Source organism: Cupressus sempervirens, chromosome 9, assembly GCF_028749045.1.
Source record: "Cupressus sempervirens isolate cs-2001-9-10 chromosome 9, ASM2874904v1, whole genome shotgun sequence".
In the NCBI taxonomy this organism is placed as follows: Eukaryota; Viridiplantae; Streptophyta; class Pinopsida; order Cupressales; family Cupressaceae; genus Cupressus; species Cupressus sempervirens.
The window spans coordinates 487,296,967-487,310,047 of record NC_143126.1 but is presented as its reverse complement, the minus strand read 5'-3'; positions in this window follow the sequence as shown (position 1 = coordinate 487,310,047).

The window sequence follows — 13,081 nt, the reverse complement described above, 5'->3', positions numbered from 1 at the left end:
AGTCCCAAATAGGATAACAAAACCTATAATCATAAATACTCTCTAAGTCCAGGAAATCCTCTAAGTATGCTAACTCAAGGGTTCCTAAAAAGATCGATATCTAAATCCCAGAGGTACCACAAGACCCGTAGGAAACCTAAAATGCAAGCGGGAAAGTGTCATCGCAAAAGTCATGTAGAAGTTACCCAAGCAATCCCTTAGGAATCTCGGGTCCCTACTGATCCTACGGCCACTAGTATCCTCTCGTACTGACGAGGCCTACTATGGAATGCAAGGTTGTAACCAAGCGTCCTCTCTACCCCATCCTAGCCTGTACTAGCACTCAAGGCATGGGAGAGAACATACAATTATCTTGTTAGGTTCATTTTCTCTCATTTAGTGTAAATGTTTTCACTTATTAAAAATGACTTACAATGGGTTTCTTAAGGCAGCCTCTTAGGGCTCCGACCCCCATTGCAAGCCACTTCCCGACTCTACACATAGATAACCTACCCTAGGCTCATGAAATCATAAATCAAAGAATCATAATAAAACCACCTCAGTCCTATACAAGCAACTAAAAAACATCATAAAAGATAATCCACAAAATTACATCAGTTCTTCATGAGCAACAGATAATATCAAATAGTAATCATATGATCACGACAGTTCTCTATCAGCAACTGAAGGCATCAATGATAAGTCACAAAATCCAATGGTTCTCCAATGAGCAACCAGAAAGTATCTCAATAGTAAATTACAATACTGATCGGAGACTCCAAATGGTCAAGTCAACACATGACATCATTAAGAACATAACATTTCAGTCTAAGCAACCAGAAGGTAATACAAGTATAACTGATCGAGATTCAGAAATGGTTATCAAATATAACTAATCGAGACTCAAAAATGGTTAAGTTAGGTATCTAAAATACATACACCTCAGCTTCACACAAGGAAACTGGAAAGCAATAACAAACAGTAAATACATCCATCATAGAGCATACTATCACATTACCTTGGTTGGTTTGAAAAGATCGAGAACAAATCATCCTAGCCTCACATTCACAAACCTCGAGCCTCTGGTAACATCCTAAACTGGTCAAAGCTAAACCAACCCCATAACACTAAAAGCATAGACAATATATAGAAAACATCATAGTCTCACAATTGGTGTTGATTTGAAAACATACAAATGAGTTAAACAATAAGGTTTCAGTTTTCAGTGTTTATATTGAAGTAGAAAGTTTTATAGTTCAATTTGATTGATAATATACTATTGAGTTAATGTGAGATTTCCATTTCTAGTTGAACGTATGTTTTAAATAGATAGAATCCATAGTTCACCTTTACAAATTATCCCGTTCCTAACTCCAAATGAAACACTTAATTACCCCTAGTTGATTTTAAGTCAAAGTCCTAAAACAATCTAAGGGTAATATTTAAATTAATAATAATACTTGTTGATCTTTGATTATAATGATCTACACTTTCATTAAAAATAGTATTATAATATTAAACTTGCTTAAACAAATTTTTGATTTAATTAAATCTTAATTTAAATCAAACTTTAAATAAAATTAATTAATAATACATAAAGGACCATATTACATTTATTAATAATTTATTTATTTATAAAATTATTAATAAATATTAATAAAATTTCAATATAATTTAAAATTTAATAAAGTTTAAATTAAATAATAATTATATTAATTAAAACAATTTTAAAACGGTTTTAAAAAAAATGATTAATAAAAATTAAATCATTTTTATTTCTTTTAATAAAATATTGGCATGTTTAAAGGCCCGCCGGCCTGCCATACCCTGCGGCCGCAGGTGTTACTGCTGCCGCAAGCAGTAGTACCACCTGCCGCGGCAGCGTTGGTGTGGGGCATGGGAAGTGGTGGCCCCGCCCCACTCCAATATATTATATATATATATATATTTTTAAAAATTTTCATCATTATTTTAAAAACAAGTTAAGTTTTATTTTTAATTAGTTTTGTTTAATTTTATTAAAACAATTTCCTCCAAAGGAAATATATATATATATATATATATATATATATATATATTTTAATCTAGAATTTTCAATTTCAAAACAAAACCCTTACCAAATTAAGTCTTAATTTCTTAATCTAGAAAACAAGGGTTCTAATAACTCTTCCAGTCTCCATGGATATAGAAATTATTGAAGAGCAGTTAATAAATTCACAATATTGAAAAGTTAAAACTTTCATCATAGAGAATTCAGATCTACAAACCCCAGGCACGAGGAAGACAGGAAAGGATAATTGCATATTTAATGGATAATCAAAAACACAAGACCCTACCTGATCCTGATGCTATTATGCAATCTCCAAGAACTGTATGAGAATTCGCTCTTCTCAATAACCTTCCTCTGGAAAACTTTCTTGGTATCAACCTTCTAAAATTTGCTTCCAAAAATTGTCTCCCAAAAATTCCCGTCCAAATTCGTCTATCCCAAAAATGAACCCCCAAAGTTGTGATAAGAAATTTCTCCTCAAATCGGGGCACTAATTGTGCGTTTACTCGAGAAGACTCTTTGCACAACTCAGTTAACTCTAAATTAACCTTTATTATCTTTTCTTATTCTTTTGCATTCAACTTTCATGCACATTAAGTTGAATTATTAAATAACTTTATTTAATATTCCACTTGACTTCTATTCTTAATTAATTTATTACTTTAATCTTATGTGCACTTTTAAGAAATTAAAATAACATTATTAATTTCTATAATTTAATCTTTTAATTTAATTCTCATATTTAAACTCATGCTTAGATCATGCGATCTAGAATTCTTAATAATTTAATATCTTTCAACTTTTAATTTATTTTAGAACTTAATTGATAACATATTTAATTAATTTAAATAACAATAATATTTAGCATTTATTTAAAAATGAACTCCAAATATATTATTATTAAATTAAATTAATATTACTCTGTTCTAAATTCATCTTTGAATTTTAATCTCCAAATTTAATTCTTTTATTTAATTAATTAATTAATTAAATATAAAGATATCATAATAATTCTCTATTAAATTAAATCATTAATTAATCTTTTTAATTAGACTTAATTAATAGAAAATACACCAAGGACTCATAAAGAAACATATGAAAACCCATCATAGAAAGATACATACCAAATCAAACAAAAAGGGTTATAATCACGAAATTACATCATTTGATGCATTCGGAGGGTACTTAACTCAGATACTTGTCCTAATTATCAATTAGGACAATTGGCTAAAGGGTTTAGGATTTGGACTTAAGAGTTTATCTCCCCTCTCTTACCATTGAGACAATGCGATAGGGTACGCTCATCCTGACAATTCAAGGAAGTCGATACCCGGTACCTGCAACCTGCATAAAATCTATGCATGTACAAACACAATATTCTAAGCTAAACAAACAATGGCAAGAAGTGGTGCATCGTGTAGATCCCGACTAGCAGGTGACTACGACTCCCTTCCTTAACCATATCAGAAACACCATACATAAATAAAACAACACGCACACCATACACATGCAGTATGGGGTAAGTATCCATAAGAAGCACATGGAATAATAAACCATCTAACTAATCATCATCGATAACTGAAACCATTGAATAATCATCATACATGCATGAAATATAGAGTACCAAGTAATCTCATCATATAATAAATTGAGTGTAAACATCATCTGATAATCTCTAAAATAATAATACTAATCATCAAACATAAATTGGCCTAAAAGAGTTTGGCAATGATATCAAAAATGTAGTTCGAAAATGTAAACTAGGGCAGGCACTACATCCACCCCCCCTAGACTTAGGCTTACTCCTGGAAGCCTATAAACAAATAGGGATATAAATCCCGTAATCTAGATGCATCCTCCCATGTAGCTGAAGAGTCATCAGTAGGGTCCCATTGGACCCTTACCTGCTCTATGGTTCAACCCCTGAGGGTCAACTCCCGCTGCTCCAGAATACGTATTGGCTCGAAAGCTAGCTGCCCGTCCCCTACTTGCAATGCATTCCAATCAAGAATATGTACAACATTAGGGATATACTGTCTAAGTACTGAAACATGGAAAACATCATGAATGCGAGCAAGGCTGGGCGGTAAAGCAAGACGATAGGCAACTGGACCAATCCTCTCAAGAATATCGAATGGTCCCACAAAGCGAGGTGCTAGCTTTGAGCCCTTTCCATAACGGATCGGACTCTTCCGCGGATGCACTCTCAAGAAAACCTTCTCTCCCACAGAAAACTGCTAATCTGACCTATGTGCATCAGCATACTTCTTCTGCCTATCCTGTGCCATTGTCAAGTGCTCTCGGATATGCACCACTTGTTGCTCCATGTCACGAAGCATCTCTGGCCCCAACAGGATGCGATCCTCAAGGCTATCCCAACTCAAAGGTGTACGACAAGGGCGTCCATATAAGGCTTGGAAAGGTTCCATGCCAATAGAACTGTGATACCCGTTGTTGTAAGAAAACTCCACTAGATAGAGATAGTCCTCCCAATGAGTCTGCCTATCCATCACGTACATCCTCAACATATCTTCGAGAACCTGATTCATTCTCTCCGTTTGCCCATCTGTCTCTGGGTGATATGCTGAACTGAAATTCAGTTGTGCTCCAAGATCATGCTGTAGTGATGTCCAAAATGCGGAAGTGAAAACATGATCCCTATCCGAAATGATCTTTCAGGGAATACGATGTAGTCTCACAATGTCACGCATGAAGACATTAGCTACTGAAGTTGAAGTGTAGGAAGACCTGATTGGTGCAAAATGTGCCACCTTGGTCAACCGGTCAACGGTGACCATGATAGCATCATGATGATGAAGAGTCATAGGTAATCCTACTATAAAATCCATAGAGATGATGTCCCACTTCCATGAAGGAACGAGATTCGGTTGCAAAAGTCCTGCCAGATGCTAGTGTTCTGCCTTGACTCTCTGACACTCAAGACATCTAGCCACAAAATCAGCAATGTTGTGCTTCATCCTGGACCAATAGAATAAACGTCACAAATCTGCATGCATCTTCTTGACACCTGGATGTGCCGAGTAAGGTGCACGATGGGCCTCTGATAGGATCAATATGCGAAGCTCCTCCAGTAGCAGCACATAGATCCTTCCTGAATGTCTCAAAAGGCCATCTGACTCTAGGACATAGCCTGAAAACTTACCCTCCAAGGGTCTCCCTGAATTGATCTCACTGCACACCTCCAGATACCATGAATCAGTGGGGAGTGCCTGAAGTATCTGACACCTCAAATCGACACCAAGAGTCATAGATGATATCACATGTTTCCTGTGACTCAAAGCATTAGCTACAACATTCTCCTTCCCTTGGATATACTTTACCTCAAAGTCATACTCGCACAAAAACTCCATCCAACGCCTTTGCCTAGCATTTAGATTAGGCTGCGTGAATATGTACTGAAGACTACGATGATCGCAATGTAGTTCAAATCTGTGTCCCAACAAGAAATGTCTCCATCTCACTAAGGCATGAACTACTGCGGCTAACTCAAGGTCATGTGTAGGATAATTAAACTCATGATCCTTGAGTTTGCGTGATTCATATGCAATCACTCGACCATTCTGCATTAGAACTACTCTAATACCCTCAAGGGAAGCATCCGTACACACCATGAAATCACCTTCTGGATCAGGTACTGCTAAGATCGGTGCACTGGTCAGAAGCTCTTTTAGTTTCTGAAATGCTTCTACACACTTTTCTGTCCAAAGAAACTTCTTTCCTTTCCTCTGAAGGGAGGTAATAGTGTGTGCTATTCTGGAGAAGTTTTGAACAAATCTGCAATAATACCCAGCTAGACCCATGAAACTACGAATTTTCGACACAGTAGTGGGTGCAGGCCAATCTACTATTGCCTGGATCTTCGCAGGGTCTACAGAGATACCTTCGCCTAAAATAACGTGTCCCAAATACTGTATCTCTAATTGAAAGAAATCACACTTTGCCGCATTGCAATAAAGTTGATTATCTCTCAAGCACTGCAAAACTAAACTCAAATGTTCCTCATGTTCCTTTTGGGACCTAGAATATATCAGAATATCATCGAGGAACACAAGAACAAATCTATCAAGATAGGAACGGAACACCCCATTCATTAAGCACATGAAAACTGATGGAGCATTCGTCAGCCCAAAGGGTACCACTGTGAACTCATAATGCCCGTAGCGAGTTCGGAAGGCGATCTTATGAATATCAGCCTCCTTGATGTGAAGTTGATGGTATCCTGACTTAAGATCAATTTTAGAGAACACTGTATCCCCCTTGATCTGATCAAATAAATCATCAATCCTTGGTAAAGGATACCTGTTCTTTATTGTCACCTTATTCAGCTGTCTGTAATCAATGTAAAGGCACAAAGAACCATCCTTCTTCTTCATGAGCTCCCCATGGTGATACACTAGATCGAATACTACCCTTGGCCAAAAGTTCCTCTAACTACAAACGTAACTCACTTAGCTCTTGAGTGGTCATACGGTAAGGAGCTCTAGAGATAGGTTCCGCTCCTGGAGTGAGCTCAATGCTAAAATCAATGTCTCTCTTCGGAGGCATGCCTAGAATCTCACTTGGAAAGACATCAGCATACTCCTGTAAAATAGGATGATCTAGGGTCTCTCTTGTAGAGTCTTCCTCATCTAGCTCATTTACCGTAATGGAAAATACCTGACATCCCTTATGAAAGCTTCGTTTTAGTTGCATAGCAGAGATCATCCGTAGGGATATAGGCCTCGGTATCCCCACAATCTCAACATCCTTCCCTTGGTCATCCTGACACATAATGGTCTTCTTTCTGCAGTCTATACTAGCCCTATGAGAGCCAAGCCAATCCATACCTAAGACCACATCGTAGGAGCCAAGAGGAATAACTCAAAAATCGACTGAAGTCTCAAACCCTCCTATGCTGAGTCCACACTTATGAACTACAGAATCTGTGGAAACTTTAGCGCCTGAGGCTAGTTCCACTTGCCAACCATGATCTTGCTTAACCGACTCCAACTTACACTTATCAACTAGAGATGGAGAAATGAAAGAATCTGTAGCACCTGAATCAAATAATACAGAGAGAGGTGTACCTCGGATAGCTCCTATAGTCTCAACTACTATCCCCTGATGGTCTGCCTGACAGTGATCCACCGCTGCAAATACTCTATGAGATCCACCTGCATTTTCGACTATAGGCTCAGATGTTGCTGGCCTAGGTCCTGAATACTGAGATGCTCGCTATGGGCAGTATGCTACAATATGACCAATCTGTCCACACGAATAACATCTTGTGCCTCTACTAGATCCTCTCCCTATAGGTTGTGCATTCGACCATTGGTGGCTACCCCTGCTAGCAAAAGATTGGCTGCTCTATGCAGGCCGAGATTGCTGATTCTGTTTATTACATTGAGCATTGCGATTGACCCTAGAGTTGGATCCACCGCCACCACTCTGTGCCTGAGGGTAAAATCCCTTATGCTGCTGAGAATACTGATTCCTCCTAGGGAAGGGAGGCTTCCTGATTCCACCAGAATTGTGGTTGCCCTTAGATCCTGCTATAGTAGGCGCTCCCACAAAACCCCCTTGCCCAAAGTTGACACTCTGCTCTACCAGGATAGCTCGATGTACTGCATCCTTGAGGGTCTTAGGCTCAAATACCTTAACACCCCCAATAAAATGGTTGTTCAAGCCTCGAATGAAATGTTGTGCCAACTGTGATGGGTTGTCACTGAATCCTGAAAAAGGCATGAGCTCATAGAACTTGCGCTCATACTCTACAACGGTCATAGTGAACTATCTCAGGTTATGGAACTCATCTGCTCTATGCTGCTTCCATTCCTCTGGTAGGAATCGCTCATGAAAACTCTCCAAGAAAATCTCCCAAGTGACACTACCCATGCTAATGCCCAACTTCTTCTCCTCAATAGTCCACCAGGTGGCCCCAAATAACTCTAGATTGGTAATGGAAAATCTCGCTTTGACATTACTGTCAAAGTCCTGCATAGCAAAAATCCTGTCAAGGGCAATAAGCCACTGCTCAGCTACATACCCAGAACCTTGCCCATTAAAGGGCTTGATCTTGGACCTCTGAAGATCCTTCATCTGAGAAGATACTATGGATCTACTTCGATCCCTCTGAGGACTCCTAGATCTATGTCTATGCTCATGTCCAACCTGGTGTGCTCTATCCTGCTCAAGAATAGGAGGTAAGCGATCAATAAGGGTTCGCATCATTTGCCTCAGATCAACCTCCTCAGAGTCGGCATGTCCCTCTTCGTGGTTCTCTTCCTGATGTTCACTGACATGCTCTTCCCTATTCTCTTCCTGAATGGGGCTCTCGTGGATAGACTCATGAACACTAATATCTCTGTCGTGTCCACGACCTCTGCCACGGACAAGGCTATGGCCTCTAACGGAAGATCTCGTCCCAGATACCATCCTACAATAATATCCAAGACACAAGATGCTAAAATAACCATGAAACATACTACTGAAACACATAGATAGAAGACACATGTTTTGCAAACAAGATATTTTCAGTTTTCAGTTTACCTATAATCTCAGTTTAAGTATAATTTCAGTTTTTGAAGTCTTGAGTGTTGAAGTATGAAAAATAGGTAACTAATAGTTTTCATATTGTTTTAGTTCAACTAGTTTCAAGTTTCAGTTTAAGGTTTGCATTTTTATTCAACTAGTTAACAATAGTGGCATTCCAATATACCCATAGCTCCCAATGTAGAAACTCAGGCTCTGATACCAGATGTAACGCCCCGCCAAGGGATCCAAAAGAATTAACCTAAAGTTTCACTAAGTTTGCTAAACATTTTTTTTTTTAAAATAAGAAAGTATCACATACACATCAAACACATAGTAGCGGAAGCAATAACATGTGATCATCGACAAACATACATTGCAAGTTACATTTCTTAAAGATCCCAAGACGTTGAGTCACATTTAAATTTAATTAAATCTAAGTCTAACAACTATCACATACATATGAAAGAATAATCAAAAAGTCTCATGTCCATAATATACATTTGTTCCGAATGCCTCTCGGCAAATTAATTCGGAATGCTCAATCATCCACTGTACAAGTCACAGGGTATGAAAGGCTTAAAAGAATATACATATGTAAAGATCAAGATACAACATCCTCAAATCCATGATACAAAGTACAATAAAAATATATGAAAACTATTCACCATACATGATACATCCATACATCCATAATGATAAAACATCTATCATAAAATCTAACCATCCATCATAATAGTCCAAGAACATAGTGAAGGTAAATGCCAATCACGAAAACTCCAGCCACGGTGACCACGGAACGGATCTCAATGGTAAGAGTAAAAGCACTACCACCTGACCGCGTGGAACTTAAATGGTCCACTCCCACCACGCTGAGGAGATAGTCTCAAGTCCCAAATAGGATAACAAAACCTATAATCATAAATACTCTCTAAGTCCAAGAAATCCTATAAGTATGCTAACTCAAGGGTTCCTAAAAAGATTGACATCTAAATCCCAGAGGTACCACAAGACCCGTAGGAAACCTAAAATGCAAGCGGGAAAGTTTCATCGCAAAAGTCATGTAGAAGTTACCCGAGCAATCCCTTAGGAATCTCGGGTCCCTACTGATCCTGCGGCCACTAGTATCCTCTCATACTGACGAGGCCTACTATGGAATGCAAGGTTGTAACCAAGCATCCTCTCTACCCCATCCTAGCCTGTACTAGCACTCAAGGCATGGGAGAGAACATACAATTATCTTGTTAGGTTCATTTTCTCTCATTTAGTGTAAATGTTTTCACTTATTAAAAATGACTTACAATGGGTTTCTTAAGGTAGCCTCTTAGGGCTCTGACCCCCATTGCAAGCCACTTCCCGACTCTACACATAGATAACCTACCCTAAGCTCATGAAATCATAAATCAAAGAATCATAATAAAACCACCTTAGTCCTATACAAGCAACTGAAAAACATCATAAAAGATAATCCACAAAATTACATCAGTTCTTCATGAGCAACAGATAATATCGAATAGTAATCATATGATCACGACAGTTCTCTATCAGCAACTGAAGGCATCAATGATAAGTCACAAAATCCAATGGTTCTCCAATGAGCAACTAGAAAGTATCTCAATAGTAAATTACAATACTGATCGAAGACTCCAAATGGTCAAGTCAACACATGACATCATCAAGAACATAACAAACATTTCAGTCTAAGCAACCAGAAGGTAATACAAGTATAACTGATTGAGACTCGAAAATGGTTATCAAATATAACTGATTGAGACTCAAAAATGGTTAAGTTAGGTATCTCAAATGCATACACCTCAGCTTCACACAAGGAAACTAGAAAGCAATAACAAACAGTAAATACATCCATCATAGAGCATACTATCACATTACCTTGGTTGGTTTGAAAAGATCAAGAACAAATCATCCTAGCCTCACATTCACAAACCCCGAGCCTCTGGTAACATCCTAAACTGGTCAAAGCTAAACCAACCCCATAACACTAAAAGCATAGACAATATATAGAAAACATCATAGTCTCACAATTGGTGTTGATTTGAAAACATACAGATGAGTTAAACAATAAGGTTTCAGTTTTCAGTGCTTATATTCAAGTAGAAATTTTTATAGTTCAATTTGATTGATAATATACTATTGAGTTAATGTGAGATTTCCATTTCCAGTTGAACATATTTTTTAAATAGATAGAATCCATAGTTCACCTTTACAAATTATCTCGTTCCTAACTCCAAATGAAACACTTAATTACCCCTAGTTGATTTTAAGTCAAAGTCCTAAAACAATCTATGGGTAATATTTAAAATAATAATAATAGTTGTTGATCTTTGATTATAATGATCTACACTTTCATTAAAAATAGTATTATAATATTAAACTTGCTTAAACAAGTTTTCGATTTAATTAAATCTTAATTTAAATCAAACTTTAAATAAAATTAATTAATAATACATAAAGGACCATATTACATTTATTAATAATTTATTTATTTATAAAATTATTAATAATTATTAATAAAATTTCAATATAATTTAAAATTTAATAAAGTTTAAATTAAATAATAATTATATTAATTAAAACAATTTTAAAACATTTTTAAAAAAGAATGATTAATAAAAATTAAATCATTTTTATTTCTTTTAATAAAATATTGGCGTGTTTAAAGGCCCGCCGGCCTGCCATACCCTGCGGCCGCAGGTGTTACTGCTGCCGCAGGCAGCAGTACCACCTGCCGCGGCAGCATGGGTGTGGGGCGTGGGAAGTGGTGGCCCCGCCCCACTCCAATATATTTTATATATATATTTTTTTTGTTTTAAATTTTCATCATTATTTTAAAAACAAATTAAGTTTTATTTTTAATTAGTTTTGTTTAATTTTATTAAAACAATTTCCTCCAAAGGATATATATATATATATTTTAATCTAGAATTTTCAATTTCAAAACAAAACCCTTACCAAATTAAGTCTTAATTTCTTAATCTAGAAAACAAGGGTTCTAATAACTCTTCCAGTCTCCATGGATATAGAAATTATTGAAGAGCAGTTAATAAATTCACAATATTGAAAAGTTAAAACTTTCATCATAGAGAATTCAGATCTACAAACCCCAGGCACGAGGAAGACAGGAAAGGATAATTGCGTATTTAATGGATAATAAAAAACACAAGACCCTACCTGATCCTGATGCTATTATGCAATCTCCAGGAACTGTATGAGAATTCGCTCTTCTCAATAACCTTCCTCTGGAAAACTTTCTTGGTATCAGCCTTCTAAAATTTGCTTCCAAAAATTGTCTCCCAAAAATTTCCGTCCAAATTCGTCTATTCCAAAAATGAACCCCCAAAGTTGTGATAAGCAATTTCTCCTCAAATCGGGGCACTAATTGTGCGTTTACCCGAGAAGACTCTTTGCACAACTTAGTTAACTCTAAATTATCCTTTATTATCTTTTCTTATTCTTTTGCATTCAACTTTCATGCACATTAAGTTGAATTATTAAATAACTTTATTTAATATTCCACTTGACTTCTATTCTTAATTAATTTATTACTTTAATCTTATGTGCACTTTTAAGAAATTAAAATAACATTATTAATTTCTATAATTCAATCTTTTAATTTAATTCTCATATTTAAACTCATGCTTAGATCATGCGATCTAGAATTCTTAATAATTTAATATCTTTCATCTTTTAATTTATTTTAGAACTTAATTGATAGCATATTTAATTAATTTAAATAACAATAATATTTAGCATTTATTTAAAAATGAACTCCAAATATATTATTATTAAATTAAATTAATATTACTCTATTCTAAATTCATCTTTGAATTTTAATCTCCAAATTTAATTCTTTTATTTAATTAATTAATTAATTAAATATAAAGATATCATAATAATTCTCTATTAAATTAAATCATTAATTAATCTTTTTAATTAGACTTAATTAATAGAAAATACACCAAGGACTCATAAAGCAACATACGAAAACCCATCATAGAAAGATACATACCAAATCAAACAAAAAGGGTTATAATCATGAAATTACATCATTTGATGCATTCAGAGGGTACTTAACTCAGATACTTGTCCTAATTATCAATTAGGACAATTGACTAAAGGGTTTAGGATTTGGACTTAAGAGTTTATCTCCCCTCTCTTACCATTGAGACAGTGCGATAGGGTACGCTCATCCTGAAAATTTAGGGAAGTCGATACTCGGTACCTACAACCTACATAAAATCCACGCATGTACAAACACAATATTCTAAGCTAAACAGACAATGGCAGGAAGTGGTGCATCGTGTAGATCCTGACTAGCAGGTGACTACGACTCCCTTCCTTAACCATATCAGAAACACCATACATAAATAAAATAACACGCACACCATACACATGTAGTATGGGGTAAGTATCCATAAGAAGCACATGGAATAATAAACCATATAACTAATCATCATCGATAACTGAAACCATTGAATAATCATCATACATGCATGAAATATA